Genomic DNA, 18973 nt, shown 5'->3' on the forward strand with positions numbered 1-18973 from the left:
TCATGCGGAAGTGAAAAGAATTTCTAATACCGTCCCCAGCAATCGTTTCGAGAGAATCCAAACAAAAAGGGATCGGGCCAGTTCCGTTCAGTTTCGTAATCCTTCCACCCCAGCTACGCTTACCATGGAGCGTCCCGATCGAGGGGGTTTTCTTCCCGTGCTAGGCATCGGGACGTGCCCTCGACAAGAGTGCCCCGTACGAGGGCCATATCGTTGAAGCTGGGAAATGTTGCGCCCAGTGGATTGGAAACGCAGTTTTATTCACCCATAAATGTTTAATCATCCGAGAGCAAAGTTATGAAAGATTCATCTCTCGAATCTCGGCAAGTCCCGGCTGCCACCGAATGTTCTTGGGGCGGGGAAGCAATGTGGAAACCTTTGTGACATGGTTCCGCACACCGGCAGCCGGCTGGAAAACAAAGCACCAGCGTTTTATCGTGTCGCTTTGGCACAAGGACTACGTCCGCCCGTCCGTTGTGCTCCGGTTGTCTCTTTGAAGGAAACGTGAAGAAAGGTAAGGTAAATATCCGACGAGTCAACAAACTAGGTAGCAAACCCGGGATGCGGCAGAAAGAAAGCAATCGTAATCAAAAGCAGAAGACAACTTCCAGCAACGTCGGGGAGTCCGGGGAATACGAAATCCAATTCCGGAGCGAACTTTTTGAAAACACGAATGCGAGCGCTTTTTGGAAAGTTACAATCGTTGAATAATATCCAATGAATATTCCACTAGGAACACAGTTGTATTCGGCACTAGTTTTAGTTTTCAAATACGTTCACCAACATTTGAATGCGAAATTCTGTTTTTTTTCGCCTGCAATAAAAGTATTTGATTTGCTTTGCACAAGCATGGTGTTCGCGTTTTCTCTCCTTTTCGATGAATCTAGTTTGCTTTCTGTGCCTACACTTGATTTATGTTTGGTATCGAACGCGCCTCTCATCAACTGGCTCGTTGGTCTAGGGGTATGATTCTCGCTTCGGGTGCGAGAGGTCCCGGGTTCAAATCCCGGACGAGCCCAAGTGGAAAATTCAGCATAGGACTTTTTTAGTTTTTTAAATAATTTTTTTCTTAACTAGAAGTCAGATTTTACAATTCCGATTAATTTTCAATAATTGATATTTAACTATTCTTATCTGATCATTACTTTTTTCCTTCAAATGTAATCGTTCTTTTTGTAGATAATCGCCTAGAAACATTGAGATGAGTCAAGGAGCTGTCAGAATCCCGAATTTATTCATTCTTCTTCCCATGGCCACTGTAGTTACTCATGCCTTACCAACGTCCTCAACCTTGCAAGGGGCGAGTATTTTATGCGATTATTATTACTATCGAAGATCCCCACCAACTGCGGACCTGGCATATGCTCGGCTCGGAAGGCGCGAAATGTAACGGGGAGATTTCGTTTCCGTCAGGCCGAATGTGTGGCAACAGACGAAGCGGTTCAGCTCACACATTTTTACTACCGCCTTGCTCACCCTTCTACAACCCACCGCCCGCTCCACCCACTCCACCACCGTGGACGCCGTCGAAGAATGGACATAAAATTACCCCCATTAACCATTAACGACGATTAACACATATCTGCCTTAATTTGATCTCGACTCGTCGGCCATCCATCCGTCTGTCTATTCGCCGTCCATTCCGTGTGTTTAAAGCACCGAAAGCCGCGTCGCGGCGCGGGACAGCATGTTTCCGCCGCTTTCCGTACCGGGGCCCCCCTCTTCCCCTGCGTGCCCCGCTCGCACAAACGTACGTCATTGCGTACAACTTCTTTTCTTCTGTTTTGATTATCCTCTTCGCGATGCGATGTTTTTCTTTTTCCTGCTCGCCACGTCTTTTCCAACCCGGCGCGGTTTCCGAATGCGGCCCCTGGTTGTTGATGGCTTACTCGTCTGTTGCTTTATGTTTTCCCATCAGCTCGTACTCATTCCATTCCGTTGTCTTTCCGTCTGGGGATCGTTGAATTTATATCGCCGTGTTTTCCCTCCGATTCCGCGCCACATTTTACGACAGTTTAGCTTGAGATAGGTCGGTGAATTTATTTCGGAATGGCAGACCAAAAACGGTTCACGTCCTTCGGCTTCCATTCGCCTTCCACGGAGTCTGGTGGACCGATTGATGGATGGCGGGGTGATTGAAATAAGTTAAACAAAAACAAATAAAAACGGAAGCTGTAACACAACGAAGTGGCTCGAGGGTCTCAATGGTGCAATCCGGGTTGAAAGATCGTTGCATTGTTACTTTTCTTAAGACCAGGTCTATTGTTTGGCATTGTAAAGAAAAAGGAAGTGAAACATTGCATGATAACATTAAAATTTCCGTTGAAATAAATTGGTTCTTATGGTTTGTTATAACTTAAGTTCACTTAACGAGCAAACAAAATACAAATAATTCAGTATCGTATCACAATGCATACATTCTTCTACACAGAACTACAAAGATGATCTGAATCCTGACTAAAACACAAAATAAATGCAACCTTCCAAAAGCGGAAATCGAAAACTCCCTCCCAATCCGACCCTTTTGTCCTTCCACCGCCCCAAAACCGTGTTCGGTGAATGTCGATTAAACATCCGTCCGGCTTGGCGGTTCGGGAAGGCAAAACTAAATCCGTACAAATCCCGTCCCAGCCGCTTGGCGTCGGTCGAAAAACGAGTAATCGATAAAAGAAAATCGATCCACAGTCGGCGGCGGCCTGTATCTAATCGGGGAATGGATTCTTCCCGTCCGGCGAAAGAACTCGCCCGCTAGGTAGGTTAAGTTCACTTCTAATACCGGCTCGGGTACGGTGAAATCCCGTGAGGTTTAGTTTTAGATTTCATCGTAGTCAAAAGGCGCTTTTCACCGACGACCCGGGAGGGCTTAGTTGTGGCGAGTGGCGCCGTTGGGAGATTGGTCTCGCCAAGGGTGGAAGGAGAAGATTAGTTTCGCTCCGCTCCGGATCCCTTCACATTAAATGCCATCCAGTGACTAGACAGCGGACCTGCCTGTCGGACTTTGTGTTTATTATTTGACTGTGTGCAAGTGGGTTCATCACTCGTTCTTAGTTAGTCTTACTTGAGAAGCAAGAAAAAGTTAGCATTTCCAAGCGTGAGAATTGTTTTTAATTTACAAAAAGAAATTCTTAATTCCAAAAGCATCACGAACTATTCTAGCGACTGAAAATGCAATCTACATTCTTAACCTTTCTAGACTGCCCTTATCAGTGAGGTAAGCTAATAACGCCCGTTAATCCTTCAATTGAGTTCGTATCTTGATCCGCAAGATAAGACCCAACCGCTTGCGACTAACCGGCGGATGAATGAAATCAGGGGATTAGGGACAGCCCCCAATCCGCCGGATTGATCACCGTACAGGAAACGTGCCGCGCATGAATGGCAGCAACACAAACAACACATTTCCCAAGAGACATTTCTTTCCTCGCGTTGAGAGAGGGGGAGGGGAAAAAACGACATGAAATAAAGTAGCAGCCAGCAAAAAAACAAAAAAAAAACCGCCACTCTCGTCGGCCTGATTTATGGCCACCGAAATGTCATCGGGTGGTAAAGATAAGGACGGAAGTGAAGAAAAATAATCACCATGCCTTGCGCATGACGAATTTCACGAAAACCGTTCGACCGAAGCTGGGCAAACCCCGGAGGTCACCTTTGATCGCCAGATTTCGAATCGGGAAAACAATCATTAATCGCTCCCGCGCTTTGCCGGCTTAGGGCGTCCCTCTTGGGTTTGGCCATCCGGCCAGGTAGGTTCGCTAATGAGCTGGGCAGGTTTATGGCAAGATAGAGAGAGAAAGAGAGAGAGTAAGGGAGGGTGAGTGAGGGATTTAGGTACCGCGACCAGCTTACCGGTTACGTACCGCGTCTGGGAACTTCGTGCAGAGGCAGCAGGATTTGGGATAATGATGGCTCAAGGCAGAATTCGTTTAATCCACACGGGGTGCTGCGGACTTACGTAGTTTGTTGTGTTGTCCCATTTTAGGCGAATCCGGGCTCACGTCTGGGAATCCCTCGGAAGCTACTTGCATTTTGCACGTTGAGCCAATGATACCGTAACTTGCAATCCTTATCTACAACAACAGCCGATGGTGGCTTAACATGTTTGCCAAACAGAGATACAAATTTTCCAATTTCCAAACCCACAAAAGCCAAGGTTTAATGCCAAAAAGATTCCTTGTCCGAGGGTTTTGTAAGAGGCAGACGGATAATCAATCATAAGCTACGATTTGTTTCCGTCTTGCGAAATTTGTATTTATTGGTGCTTATGTGTATTACAGGCGAGGCTTGGATTTCCATCTCTATGATAAGATAAAACGTGAATTTAAAAAAGTGGTCTTACAAGGATTAGTTCTGCGTGATTAGTCGAGAAGCTGAGTTGAGCAATTTCCATAGCTGTTGGAGTTGATTGAAAATCGGTTTCAGAATGTCAACATATGCGCACCAGTCGACGGAAAGCCAACATATCTCGATGACATTTGTTTGAGCAGAAAGTAAAATCTTGTCATTCATCGTTTCACGCTATCCGACGTTTATCTGAGCAATGACATCGATGAGTTCACAAATGCCGATCGGTAAGCCGGCGGTGCCTTCCATGTCGATTTCCGCCCGACTGCGTCACGGAAATCACTTAATCATTCTGCATTATTTGATTTCGAAAACGGTCCGTGCGGGGTGATTCATTTTCCCAACCCTTTTTTCGAGGCCAGGCCTAGCCTCCACCCTGGTACGCCCTGAGTGACATCATAATCCTTCGCTCAATTTTCACCTCTTCCCGACACTGCTCGCTGTCGCCGTGGTTCCTCTAAGCCGGCGGTGTTTAAGAACCGGCCCTAATCCAGCCGGATTCACCAAGTCCGCATCGGTCGGTGACACAGTGACGGTGTTCCATCTTTCCACTGACGTCCGTCCGTAGGCCCCTGACGTCGTCGTTGCCCCAGTTCTCGTCCGACGAATCGAAAAATCGATCAAAGCTCATTAGCGTCAGTCAACCGCGCCGCAGTTTGACGTCCGATTGGGCTCCTCAGCCCTCCCTCCCTCCCCATGGGAAACTTTGCTTACGTTCGCACATCGACGTGTTGTTTTTGTGTGTCTTCTCGTTCGTCATCTTCCGCTACTGGTTCCTTCCTGCCAGCGGAAGTGTTTCCAACTCGATCAACATCAACTCTTCTAGAAACGTCCTCCGGTGTCCTGCAGAACGATTTAGCGACTGCAGGAAATAGAACCCCGCTGGGAACACAACACATCGGAACGGGTTTCGCCAAGCGGGGTTGTTCAGCAGCAACACAAAATAAGAACAACGAAGAAAAAAACATGCCAACCCCGTTACATTACCCCCCGCACCGAGATCGCGGCCACGATCCATAAAACATTATCGCTTAATTTAACTTTTGTCAATCCTGGCCCTCGGTCATTAGCGGTCATTAGAATTCCTGCGCCAAACCCTACGGGCGCAGTAATTTCGAATAATTAAGCACCGCACGACCACGAACCCACGGGATGGTCACGGACGGGTCGTGATGAACCGGGCGCTGTAGTTGTTTTTGTCACGGATCGTGCATTTTTTCGTGCTGTTCCGAACTCCTTCTCGAACTTGCGCCAGCGAGTGCTAAGCGGATGCGTGCGGTTTGTTAGCGAAATTAATGGCCAGCGAGCTCGAGATTTATCGACGGAGACGGAGACAATTTGCTTCGGATTTGGATTATCCCCTCGACTCCCCTCCCACACGAGGCCCCCATTCGGGCCACATTCGCGGGTTCGTGGGTTCGGGTTTTCGATGATCGAGTCTTCGGTCATTTCATTCTGCACCGTCTTCGGATTGCGATTAATTTGCGGCCCGCGAAATGTTTCCCATCGCAATCAAAAATCCTCCACTGTCGCATTAACACACGTTTTTTAACTTAACCTCGGGCGAGAGTGCGAAGTGACTTTTTGAACTTTCGAACGAATTAAAAAAGCAATTGGCATCCATGGGGCGGTATGAAATAGCTGCCCCCCCCTTTTTTCCTAGGCGCGAAAACCGAGTAAATAAAACCCACTACAAATCTCACCCGAAACAGCATTTTCAAGGTCCCACGGCAAGAAGCATTTCAAACCGCCGTGAGTTGTTGAACGCGGAGATTAGCACGGCAACAATAATAAAAACATGCCGCACAGGGTGACGCTTTCAACAAAACCTTTCAAGACAGTTTTATGGCCACCGTGGCACTCACCACCACCACCCCAAACGAGCGGGGAAGCCAAGGGCCGTGCTTTGGGTTCCTTCCCAGCCGGCAACAACATTATTCGCGCCGCAGCAAAACGAACACGGGCCCGATTAACGGGCCGGGCCTTCGCATTCGCATCCGGCCAAATCCAAAGCACTCGGACATTCCACTCGGGCGGAGAGCGATTACGAACCCATTCGCTGCCGTTTTGCTGCATGATTAATGAAATTGTCTAGGACTCGCGCCATCGGGCCGCGGGTTGGCTGTAAAAAATAAATTAAGCACGGTTCAGGCACGCCGATAGGGCAAACCAGTGACAGGTTAGATAACGCTGTTTAGGCGGCATCGCCAGTGGGTCAGTTGCTGGTGGGTCCTAATCGCTGCTTCCTAATTTACGAAAAGTTTTGGTATAGAATGCGAAGGTTAAATGCAGCGATTAAAACGGTTTAATCTAACCTAAAAAAAATGATTAAAGAAGATGAACCTCCGAAAAATGAGCTTTTGTGAGTTCTTGCTTCCTAGTATTTTCTTTCAGCACAAAAAGATTCAATCATCGAGTAAAGCAAAAACTCAACTGTCCCAACATTCCGAAGTTAAATTATAAGTTGATATTATTGTAAAACTTTTAAGTGTGCCTCTTCAAAACAAATGAATCGACAAATGAACTAATTCAAGAGCAAAACTAAAACAATTTTTTAAAATATTATCTAGAAGAAGAAAAACGAAACAATTTCCTACAGACTATGGCAAAAAACATTGCTGATGTCGTAGATTAAATCTCTTGTCATGGACACTTTTTGTTTCCCTCTGAAGCGATAGAATGTAAAGTTTTTACTACTAACTGCTTCTCGTACCAACAAATGTCACCACTTTGAAGGAGAATAGCACCCGGAGTGGCACACTTGGCCGCGTGACGCACGAAGATGCCCGGGATGGATAAAAGTGTCACCGGAGACAATTAAATGTAAACATACACTCGCAAAGAAAAAGAGAGATAGAGAGATACGCACGGCAGTTTGGCAAAACAATGTACACTGTTAAGCCTCTAATAAAAGAAAAGACAACGTCAAGCCAAATGATAGCCACCATGATGACGAGCGCGCCCGCGCCCGGCCATCAACTTCCATTATGCAGCGGCCATATTCCAATTCCGATCGTAGACAATGCAAATACGGGCGGGAGGGAGAGCAAATGTCGGTGTCGCGTGAACCTTCGCCTGGCGTGTTCTGGCCTCGTCGCCTGGAACAATGCCGATGGAAGCGGCCGATCGATTTGCATGCCGGGCCGCTTCTTATGCTAAACACTTCGGGTTGACAATCGACAAACGGCAGCATAGCCGCAGACTAGATTTGATTACATTTTTGCCGAGTTTCCGAATGCGCTCCGGCGGTTCCATTGTTTGGTCGGGGGATTCTATTTGTTTTCCTGTTTTGATATTATTTTGTGGGGGGGTTTTCCTCTGGTTTGCGGCTAAGCTCCAGGCCCTTACACCGATGTCGTGATGTTTTGGATGTGTGTTTTTACGCCTCCCCCGTTTTCCGTCGTCCCTGATCCATCTATGACCGCATTATAGGATTGTCCCAGGGTGACCGACGGGAGATTCGCTCGGTTTCGAATTGTGCCTCCAAAGCGTTCGCCATGAATTAAACATGGTTTGATTAGTCACCGACCAAACTAAAGAAATAAAACTGACTGGACAAGTTCCCATGGCATGTTCGCCGCGACGGACAAGTTTGATGTTTAACCAGATGATTTGACTGTTTTCGCGAACGTTTTTGTTACACCGAACCTTATGACTATTCGAAGAGGAAGCTATTTTTGAGAAGTGTTCGTTCGCCTCGCTTAACCTTCGCGAACCTTGTGATAATAGACAGATTGGCAGGCCCCGAAAAAAAGGAGAACAAACACCCTTCAAAGACGAGGACAAAGGGGGGGAGTTACCAGCTCTCGATCGCAATCGAATTGGCCTCCACCATTGGAACGGGAAGTCAATTAGATGCGCCCGAGCGCCGGAATGGGTCCTTCGCCAATTCGCCAGCCGTGGAGGTAATTTACCTTCTTATTTTTTCCCCCTTACGTGCGGTTTCAACTGATTGTTTCCCAAGTGTCCCGTGCAGATTCTCCACCGTTTCATTTATTGCCGCTTGATTGAAGGCGAAATGGGTACGTTCTTGACTTTCCCGCAGCTCCAAGGGTGGGCATTAAATTTCTGAAATTGATTATAGGGGCTTGCAGCGGGTGTGTGGGTTGCTCGACGAGGCAGGCCACGAAATCGCTAGGCGCAAAACCGGAGTGAAAAGAGAGGAAAGAAAAAACCCCCCCAAAGCCATGGGCCAGGGCTATGAGATTGCGGAAGGGGCAAATTATATGGCCGCATCCCGTCGGCCCGACGGGTTTTCGTAGACGGTTTTACATAACAGCTGAAAGGCGGCGCGGTGCGCGGCCACCATTACTCACCTAGAACATGGGCTGGTGCCGTGTCAGTTTATGCTGGCCCCCCCCCTCTTCTTGGCCCGAGTCCGGTTGGATGCCGCTGTAAAAGATGATCGTGGGGTGAAAAAATAAATTATTAGGTGTTACGATTGGGGTTGGGACGCTCGTTGTGAAAATGGGTTTTCTCACCGAAATGGAGAGAGGGGTGAGGGCAAAACGCGGCGTGGTGCGTGTGTTTGGAAGGCGCGTTAATGTTTCCGACTGCCAGTCGAACCGGCCAAAGTGGTTAAATTTAATGGACAGATGCACTCACAACTTTTGCTAGTAAATTTGTAAAATAATTCCCCCATTTGAGAAGATGTGAATTCGTGAATTCACCTTTAAAATGGGAGGATTATCTCACACGCAGTACGACGTAAATTTTGCCTTAAATTCTAGCTTGAATTTAGTTTTGGGAGAATGTTTTCATTCCTCCCGTATGTTGCATCGCATGAACAACAGCATTTCCAGCAAGTGTTATTTTAGGTACACACATTTGAGACCCATCTCACTTCGTTGACCCGTGCATGGATCACTTCGGCATTTGCATCGCGCGGCCATTCCGCACCGACAAGGGCCAGTGGAGACTGAAGGGCACCGGTTCGAAGTACCTTTCGCCCGCCGTATGGCATCGTCTCATGTTTGTACAGTTGCCCGGGGAAGGGGAACGGTTCAAGTGCGGCCGGGACGGGACGGCGCGACTCATGAAATTAAACAAAATATCACCGAATAAACAAATGCGTAACCATCGCAGCGAGAACCAAGTCAAATACGAAGTGACGAAGGGGGGAAGAGAGTGGAACGGGAAGATACCCGGTTGAGGTTATGTCAAACAGAATAATGTAAACGATCACGATCCAACCAGGCTCGTCAACAACAACAACAACAGCAACGAACGGCAACCGAAACGAATCGACTGTCTTGGGATGAAGACAAACGTCTAGGGACATAAATTTCCCACCGGAGAGCTTGGGGTTTTCCGCCGGGTTTTGGGAGTTCTCTGCTGCGGTCACGGTGCTTGCCTGTTTACGGCGTAAACATGGTCGCACCTGGGGTTGGGGGGATCGTTGGCAATGTGTGCAATATGCGGGTCCCGTTCGGGTTGCATCAGGGGACGGGAGATAAAATTGCAACTGCAACCACAGGATGCAGCACTGCTGAAGACCCTTTTTTCCCTCCACTTGGTTCTCAAAACCACTCGTTCGTGTCTGCATAAATATTTAATGCCTGGAAAATGCATATTTAGTTCCCCCACCCGGGATGGGTTCGTATTTCCGTTGGCCGCAAGAAAGACAGCCCCGGTCGAGGCACAATTTGAAAATTTAACTCTCATTAAACATTCATTTATTGATTTTGGATATTTCGTGCTGCACCGGCACAAAGACGCCGCTGGCACGGGGAAACTGGGAATGGGAGGGGTGCGGGTGAAAAAAAAATCAAAAATTACACACCTTCCACTTTACAATCCCCCAGCCCCAGCCCCAGCCCAGGATGATGGTGGATGGTTGGAAATGGAGAATTTTGTTTTCTCCGAAACTAACAAATACACAACGCCGACCGCGGGTTTTTGTTCAGAACGGGAAGTGGAAAGGGTAAATAATAAAACCATGCAATGCAGGATGGAAAAGAAGGAGAAGAAGAAACATTAAAAAACAGCACAAACGAACGGCTTAACCGCTCCGTGCTAACCTTTTCCAAAGATGCATTCCCGGGCCGAAGGAAAAGCATGTTCGGTGCGGAACGCAAACCGATCGAATTCCGGCATCCGAGGCGCGTTGGACGGGGTTAGCGGGGAAAAACCCTGTGAGCACCGGGGTTTGGTAAATATTTATCTTTCGCCCGCCAGCGGAAAAGGATGATTATCTTCCGAACGCCGAAATGGGCCATTTTTCAGCCGGCGAACGCTGCGTTTTTATTGTGTTTAGGTGATTTTCCCGCAATCGCTCTTGCTGTTTCGTTTTGTATTTCGGTGATTCGATGTTGTTTCGGACATTTCGCACAACCATTCCCCCGGGGTCCGGGGCTGGATGCAATGCATTTGCGATGCAGCGAAAAGAAACGATCGATGCACCGGACGAAAGGGGAAAAAAGCCAATCGCCGATTGTTCGAAGGATGGAGCGACAGCATAAGTGGATCGAAGAGGATCGACGAGAAGTGACTCGCGGATGACGACTCGCGATGACAGTTAGCAAACGCTGCCCACACTCCCCCGCCCTCCTCCCTTCCACGAGCATCTCGACGGATCGCGAACGTCGCGGCTAATGTTTTGTTTGGGCACCGTTTTTGTTTGCCTAACCTCGTTTGCCGTGCGGTGTTTGGTTCGCTTGAGTTGACACGGTGTCTAAAATGATTGCTATTTGGCAAATGTTGCTGCCGGACGAACCGTTGCCGGGCTGTGGCACGAAATAATTAGCGCTCGTCGGGCGACGCCGCCGCCGCACGGGGTGGTCTTTTCCCAAATGCCAAGAAGCGCAAACAACCGCGTCATCGACCGCAGGTCTGAAAGTGTGTGTGTGTTGGTAAGTTTTCCGATGGTAGGGTGATGGTATTTTTCACTGGAATCGCGTGAATCGATCCTCGGCGGCTCAAGTGGACAGCGACGCATGATTGCATGTGAAATTCTTGATGACGCAATGGAGGTTGTTTGGAGACGTTTGTGATTCGTTGCGTGATGTGGGATTTCGATAAATTTATTGATGTTTACCGTCACATGTGGGAAGAATTAATTTAGAACAGTTAAGTTCATCAAATGGAGTGTCGTATAACCCCGTGTAACTTATTTAACACGTTGACTGCCATGACTATCATTATTGAAAGCCAGCTGTCATTAGTTCTAAAAATTGTTGTCCCATAAATTAACGAAAATGCAACATAAAAGTTGAAGTAATATTTAATATCAATTCCTTGGGAATCTAAGACTTTTTTTAGCCTTCCCAAACCGTCGGTTTGATAAATGTTTTAAACAACTTTTATTAAAATCCGCTGTACTAAAAATGTGTGCCAAAAACGCTTGGACGTTAACGTGTTAAACTCTTAAAATCCGTAATTATATTTTAGCTAGAAATGATGTTAGCTTTGTCCTGCATCAATAAACCTTTTTTTGTAGAGTAAAAATCTTATCCTTATGGCTTTGTTAAACCGCAGTCTAGAATCGTTCCTCAAACACCACCCATCTGATAAGAAAATTCCCTTCCCGTCCCCTCGGGCGGCCTTCGTCGTTCTGATTGCAAATTGAGCAGTCGGTGATGTCGAGCGGAGGGCCCATACATTATTCAAACCGGCCAACCCGGGGGCCGAAGTCGGCTCGAACAGCGAGTTAATCAGTTAATCAGTTCAGTCAGTCAGTCAGCCGGTCGATCCGGGCAGGCCGATTATTGCATTACATTTCCACCCCACCCGCTGGTGGTGATCCGGTTTGGCAAGAGATGCAATCCGAGATCGCCGATACGCCTAGGCAAAGGCTCTGTTTGGCAAAGATCCCAGCAACCAGACGGCAGCCGGAAGCGACAAAGCGGCGGAGAGCAAAACAGAAACCGGGCAAAAATGGCAAACCGTCGGCATCGAAACGAAACGAAACGTCCTTTGGGAGTTGCGACGCGGAAAAGAAACGGGATCCGCATCGGGATTTCTGCTTTCGTGGATTTCCTTTCATTTGTTACCTTTTTCTTTATTATTATTATTCTGTGCGCTCCCTTCGCTTTGCATCATTCATTAGCATTTCATTCACGGAACCCGGGGTCTCGGAAAATGCGGATGGGAAAAATAAAAGCAATCTGCTTCTATTCTCTCCTTTCGCACACTCGCGAACGCAGTCGTATGCGAAGGGTTCCGGCTGTCATCGGTCACGGAGTGCATCAACAACGAGTGCTGCTGCCAGCCGGGCTGATGTGTGTTGGTGCATTTGCATTTTGATCGAGGCCATCGGGAGTGCATCTTTGCTGCATCGTCCGCAATGGCTCGGAATGCTCTCTCAGCTGGTGGCTTTCGTGTCCACCGTGCTAGATCGTCGTGTCTTTTTTTCTGCACGGCAAGTGAAATCATTGCAATTGCACTCTTTTGGAGTTTGCCTATCTTTCTCGCTCTCTCTCTCTCTTTCTTCTTCTTGCCGTCGTTTTGCCTTCTATCTGTTGTGGCGACATTCACCCGGGTACGGAGAGACCGTTCGCCTCGCTCGGACCATTTATCTTAATGAATATACAGCATGTAAAGCATGATTTATGAATCAGATTAATTATCACCATGTACACAACACTTTTTGCCGCTTCTTGCTGCGCCCGGTCTTGGGTTTCTTGGCCTTCTTCTTTTCCGCTCCGGTCGTGGAACCGGGTCCCGCATTTGAAATTCCGTCACCAGCGTGGTTTCATTCCCTTCGCCCCTGGTTGACTGCAACAAAATGCAACCTACAACCCTCCCCCGCTTTCTCTCACCCTCTCCACCACCTTCCAACGTTGTAGTGACATTAATTTTGTATCGATGACATTTTACTTCCCACAGCCCGCCGGGTTCGGGCGTAACTCGATGACCCAATGATGGTCAGCGGTGTGTGCGTTCTCGTAATGCCGTGTCACAGATATATATCTATATATACGCCATGATCAGCTCCAAGAGCCAGGATCAATATCAATTCAGAATAACTGCACGTTGTGAAACATGAATCAGATTGATTTCAGCGTCGGATAAGATTTACGTCAACGTTCACAGTCGACGAGGTGGGAGTGTCTGTTGCATAAATCTGGCCTTTGAAACGACGGAAACCTTATCAACATTTCAAAGAAGTATTGGTACACTCTCGAGTGGAAGAACAGGCACTTCACTGGCGCAGCATCCGTAACACAAATAAATTCATCAGACTTTAGGCGACAACAGAAGAATAGTAAACATCGTTGGGTAAGGATTAAAAAGACACTGGCCACCTTCTTCCCCGGGGTGGGAAACTCATTTATCATGGCAGAAGAAAAGAGGGAAAGACCAATCCCTATGGGCCACTCCTTTCTACCTAGAATAGAATAATGATTTTACCTTCTTTCTTATAAGGAGCATGAAAGAGAATACAATCAGTTTTACCAAAGAATTGTTTGAAGATTTTCGTTCCATTGTTAAAATATTCCATCAATGGAAGCTAGAGTTTCCAGAAGAAAAATGATGGAGTACGGCGGGAAAGCAACAATCGCCAAGTGATAAATAGTCCGCACTCAGTAGAAGGTCCGTCTTCGGAAAAGGGATCGCTTGTTCCATCCACTCCGCTTCAGGTGGGGAAGACACGGAATCGCGCCAGTATAAATCAATTAAAATTAATTAAACGCCAGCGCGCACCCAAGTTTTCGCAGCCGAGGTGAGAACTATAAGATGTATTCGCTTTGGCCACCCCTTACCCCTACGGTACGGTTTTGCGTAATGTATTTCCTCCTGAGTGAGCTCATCGGAGTGCTCCAGGGCTTCGTGCCACCTACAAGAGTTTGCTGCTTGCCTTTGCCTTTGCACAAGTCCGTGTCATTCCGCCATGGTTCTGGTGAATAATTTACACCCGGGCACGAAATGACTATGACTATACGTCGGGGATCTCGACTCCGACGAGAAGCGGCGCATAAGGGCCCCATCATAATGCCCTCCCTTTGTGTGTCGTTTTCGATCTTTTCTAACGTTCTCCGGGGGGACAAAAAAATACAACACAACTCCGGCAAACCCCGGATGCAATTCCGAAGCGTAACGAACTTGAACGAGTCACATTTTATTTGAAACGTGGGACGGTAAATTAATGATGGCAGGTAAAACGTTCGCGCTGCTTAAGGCGGCATTTATCAAAAATAGCCCCGTGCTCGAAATGGATAGTCACTGCCGCAAGTAATTACTATCCTTGCACCGCATATGACGTGTGGTAAACGTTTACAACGAGTGGTGTTCAATGTTTTTTCATACAATATCACGAATCATGTTTTGCTAACAGTTAAAACGATTGTGGTTTAACTCAGAACATAAGCAAAATGTGTGTCCATGTTATAAAGAAATCTATTGCCAGCTTAACAAAAAAAACTCCTATACATCAACTGCCTCCTGTGAGGTTTGAACTCACGACCGCTGGTTTACGAGACCAGCGCTCTACCACTGAGCTAAAGAGGCATCCGTGCTCTCCCGATTCTCAGAACACATCAGCTTTCCCTACGGCTTCACACTCGAAGATTCTAACGCTTTTCTCTGATTTCTCCCTCATTCCCGCCCCTGGCAGCCCGTTCCTCACCTCCACCACCTCTCCGGATGTGGAAAGTGTGAAAACTCTAAATTAGAAAACCCCTATAATGTAGGCACCTAATCACTTGTCCGCACCAGGTTCGATGCCACGTCCCTGACCGTAACCTAGAGGGGTGTTTCACGTTCTCTTTCTACAATTTGGGTTCGGTTTATTTTGCTTTGTTTTCTTCTTCTCCTTCCACTCGCCCTCGAGGGGGAGAACAAGGCTGACAGTGCCGCTAACGGCCATATGTTCGTTTTCGGTTAACCCACTTTATAATTGCTTTTACGAAGCCACACCCGCAATTTGTTTCGTCGAGTTTCCTTCCGCCGGGGCCCATCGCCAAAACCCGGGGGCCGACATTTTGGGCCAGGGACGCTGCAGCTCCCTCTCGGTTTCCTTTTGCTCGTTCCTTCGTTCGTCTGTCTGTCCGTTTCGTATCCATTTTCGGTGGTGCCGATGGAAGCTGCGGTGGGCAACGGGGAAGCCGAGGGAGGAAATCGAACGCCAAAGCATCATAATTCATTCGCCATCGTTTGCCGTACGAGTGGTGTGTCCCGCCAAATTGATTGAATCGATAGCGATCGACAGCGCAACTTGGCGATCATTCATGAAAATTGAACCCACGGAGCGCCTGCGATCGGTTTGTTAGGGGATTATGATCAATCCAGCGGGAGTGAAAGAAAGAAAGATAGAGAATCTACGAAAGCGGAAGGACTAAAGCGACCGGACGGAAAGGCGAGCTCTTCCCCGGTAATTCGTGAGCAGAATGGCATTGATTGGCAGCGATGAGGAACCGCACATACGCCACATGACGAAGTCGTATTAATTTAACCCGTTTCCTTTCCCTTTACGACTTCCCCTTGAGGCGCCCGAAAACGGTCAAACGCCGGTTGCATGGATGATAATTCGTGCAAAAACGGTTGCGTTCGCTTCCCATCTTGGCACAAACTCTTGCCCGTCGCGCGGAATAATAATAAATCAAGCACATCAACGCGCAATGCAAACAATATGCTCCACGTTACATCCTCGTTTTCCTCCGCCTGACGAAACCGTAGACGAGTCGTGACTTTATGGAGGATTTGTAAAAGGAAAAGGACACTGAAAGGCATATGCATACTGCGCGTCTACCAGCGATGCATGATGCAACCGTCGGCAGCTTGTCGAGGAGGAGATCATGAAAGATAAAAGTGTGCTTACATCAGTTCATAATACTTTTTAGAAGTAACAATTTTAATGAACATTATTTACACATCTTCTATGAACAGCTTACAGCCTTTCATAGCTTTTATACAGCATTTCCTTTTCGATTGCGAAGATGATTTGTCGGTGAATGCAGTTGTTAAACTTATCGAGACGCGCCATAGCCAAATGCCATAATGCCTCCGTCACGAATCGGAAGAATAAAAATCAGCAATAAAATATTTTATGCCATTCCCTCCTCCTCTTTTTATTTTATTTTGTCACGGCCTTCATGTATCCGACATGAAATGGCTTTTTACGCAATGCAGCTGTATTTCGGTGCCCGCAACCAAGATTGTCGTAAAGCTTGGGCCAATAAATCGGGCCGCAAGTAATTGATCGTGAATTTATGGCCTTTCTCGAGGTGGAAAGTGATAATGGCGAAATACCACACACGCAAAAAAAACGCGCATGAAACAATTCGATTTAAATAATCAAATAAGGCATCGTTCGTGGCGATCCGAACTGATGACAATATTTGGTGGGATAAGGTTCGTCCCACATGTAAAAAGTTGCAGATTCAATAAGGGCTGGGGACATTGTGACATTTGTAGAGAAGCTGAATTTAAACAACAAAATAAGTTTAATTTCGCAAACAAATTTAATAAGCATAAAATAACAATTTACATTCCAGTATTTTTTCGTTTACTGTTACAAAAATTATTTCAATCCGCCTGAACTTGTCAGTTTCGGTAACGAATAAAACTTATTCGGACTTTAGTCGTAAAATTATAATTTTATCCAATATAAAACAAACATGTTCTTTGATTTATTAACATTGTTTTACTTGCATTCGCTTTGCAAAAACAATCGTCCGTCATAAATATTCCATGGGGCGTTAAACTAGACCAACTGTGTTTTACTAGACCAGCTGTGTTTTTATTTACTTTTTATCGCGCCTTAAATGTCTAAGATTACAATGTTGCAGAAAATAAACCATAATCAGCATCGGAGTCGGACGCATAAATAAACTTCGCCGAAACATTGGCCTCTTTTATTCCTTCCTTTTCGGTGTGTTCCTCACGCGCGAAACCTTGTTCCGAGCGAACGAAAGCAATCCTTTTATACCATCGTTTTGGATTCGACACCATAAAGAACTCGTTTCGGCTCAGAATTCATCGCCAAACATGGCCAAACACACGTCGTTCGCATACCGAATCAATCTATTCCGACTCGAGCTGCCTCCACGATTGCCCCTAGGGCTCGGTTGGAAATGAGCTTTGTCCACAGAACTCTCCAATTAACACCCGGCCCGGCTCAAAATTGTCGATCGGTTGGGGCTTGCTCAGCGTCCAAGATTACATTGTACATTGTGGTGGCCATAAAATCCTTCCCATGCACGGCCAGCGGGGTCCGGTTTCCCACCGGGAACCGCTAAGCTGAGAGCGCTGGACTTGAGCTTCAAAGCGGTAGGGAGTTTGAGAGTGGATATGATATTACCTGGCGGCTTCGAGACCAGCCTGTATTCCCTCGAAAACCGCGGCCTAAAGTAGGGTCTCCCGCGGGGGAACTGCGGTTAGGTTAGCCCGGTGGAGCCGGTAGGTCGTCCCGAGACCGGAATGGCCGGTGAAACTGAAGCCTTCTTGTGATATAAATATTAATTCGATGACCGGCATGCCGAGCGCGATGTAAATTCACGACGCAGAGTGTTTTCTACTGCCTACCGGCCCTTGTTTGGCTTCGGTTTCGAAGCTGCGGGTCGCTGGTGGTTCACTTTGCCCTTTCCTGTTCCCTTTCCGAACCCCAGTAAGCTCCCCGAGCTGGCCGAGGGTTTCAGCTTTCTTGAGGTTTTTGTCTAGAAAAACCCAGCTGCTCCCCGCATGAATCATTCCCGGTTCACGACGAACGTTGTTTCATGTTCGAAAGTTGAAGTTCGGCCGAAACGCCAAAGAAAAACATCCACCCATCGTCGCTGATGGCGGCTGCCAGCATGGTTTTCGAGCCGAGATTTTCCGTGCCGTCGGAAATAGTGCACGCTCTCGTACTCCCACGCCCGTCGTCCTACAACATCCGGTACGGGGTGAAATTAAATTTGCAAAACAGAACCAAAGAAAAAAAAAAAGGAAACGAACTCCAACGGAACATCCCGGCACCATCACACCGACGCAAAAACCCACCACGGGGGCCGCAGTCCCAGGCTAATCTCGTGCCAACGACGACCGAACGGCGAGAGCGCAAGATAAATAGAAACGATAATTAATTCGAAATTGTTCGGAACGGCTGGCAGCTCAAAAGGCTTTACAATTTCCTTTCGGGAGTTGCCGGGTCCCGCCGGCGACCCTGGCGACCCAACTCCTTGATGCACCGTCCAAAGGACGCGCCATTTATGCTGCCAAGTCGAGTGCTGCCTCGGCTCGGCATACTCAAGATGGCAAATAAAACCCGGAAAAGGATGGGCTCCCACGAGGGGGGGGGAAGATGCTTCTTGGAAGATGAAAAGTAGAGCTGTTTAAATAATATACGCAAAGAATAAATAAGTTTGGCAAACTTCCTCCCCGTCGCCCGCCTTCGCCTGGCCACCCACCCTTTGCGGTTCGCCGTATCGACAAACCCTTGAAATTATCTTCCTCGAAAACAGCTTGCGGCTTCGAAGTCGAAGCTGGCGGTCTCGGGGAAGAAAAGAACCAGCAACACCCAGACACAGACAACCGAACCATTTCCATCCGCATCCGCAATCGATGCCGGCCGCCCGAATCAAACCCGGACCAACTTTTTTACCTTTTTTGTTGCTGACACATTTCACAATTCGCAAATTGCTGGAATTTATGGAATTTTCTCTACGAGGTCGACGTTTCCGCTTCGCCCGAAAGTACGATGCAGTATTGTCGAATG

At 47.4% G+C, this 18973-nt stretch overlaps 2 non-coding genes across 2 annotated transcripts; one reads left to right on the forward strand and one right to left on the reverse strand.

Annotated features, from left to right (window-relative positions):
* Positions 1–946: 946 nt before the first annotated feature.
* Trnap-cgg (transfer RNA proline (anticodon CGG)) lies at positions 947–1018 on the forward strand. Its single transcript has one exon. It is a non-coding gene; the product is annotated as a tRNA-Pro (tRNA).
* Positions 1019–14718: 13700 nt separating this feature from the next.
* Trnat-cgu (transfer RNA threonine (anticodon CGU)) lies at positions 14719–14790 on the reverse strand. The gene has a single exon. It is a non-coding gene; the product is annotated as a tRNA-Thr (tRNA).
* Positions 14791–18973: the final 4183 nt, after the last annotated feature.

Source organism: Anopheles coustani, chromosome 3 (assembly GCF_943734705.1).
Source record: "Anopheles coustani chromosome 3, idAnoCousDA_361_x.2, whole genome shotgun sequence".
NCBI lineage: Eukaryota > Metazoa > Arthropoda > Insecta > Diptera > Culicidae > Anopheles > Anopheles coustani.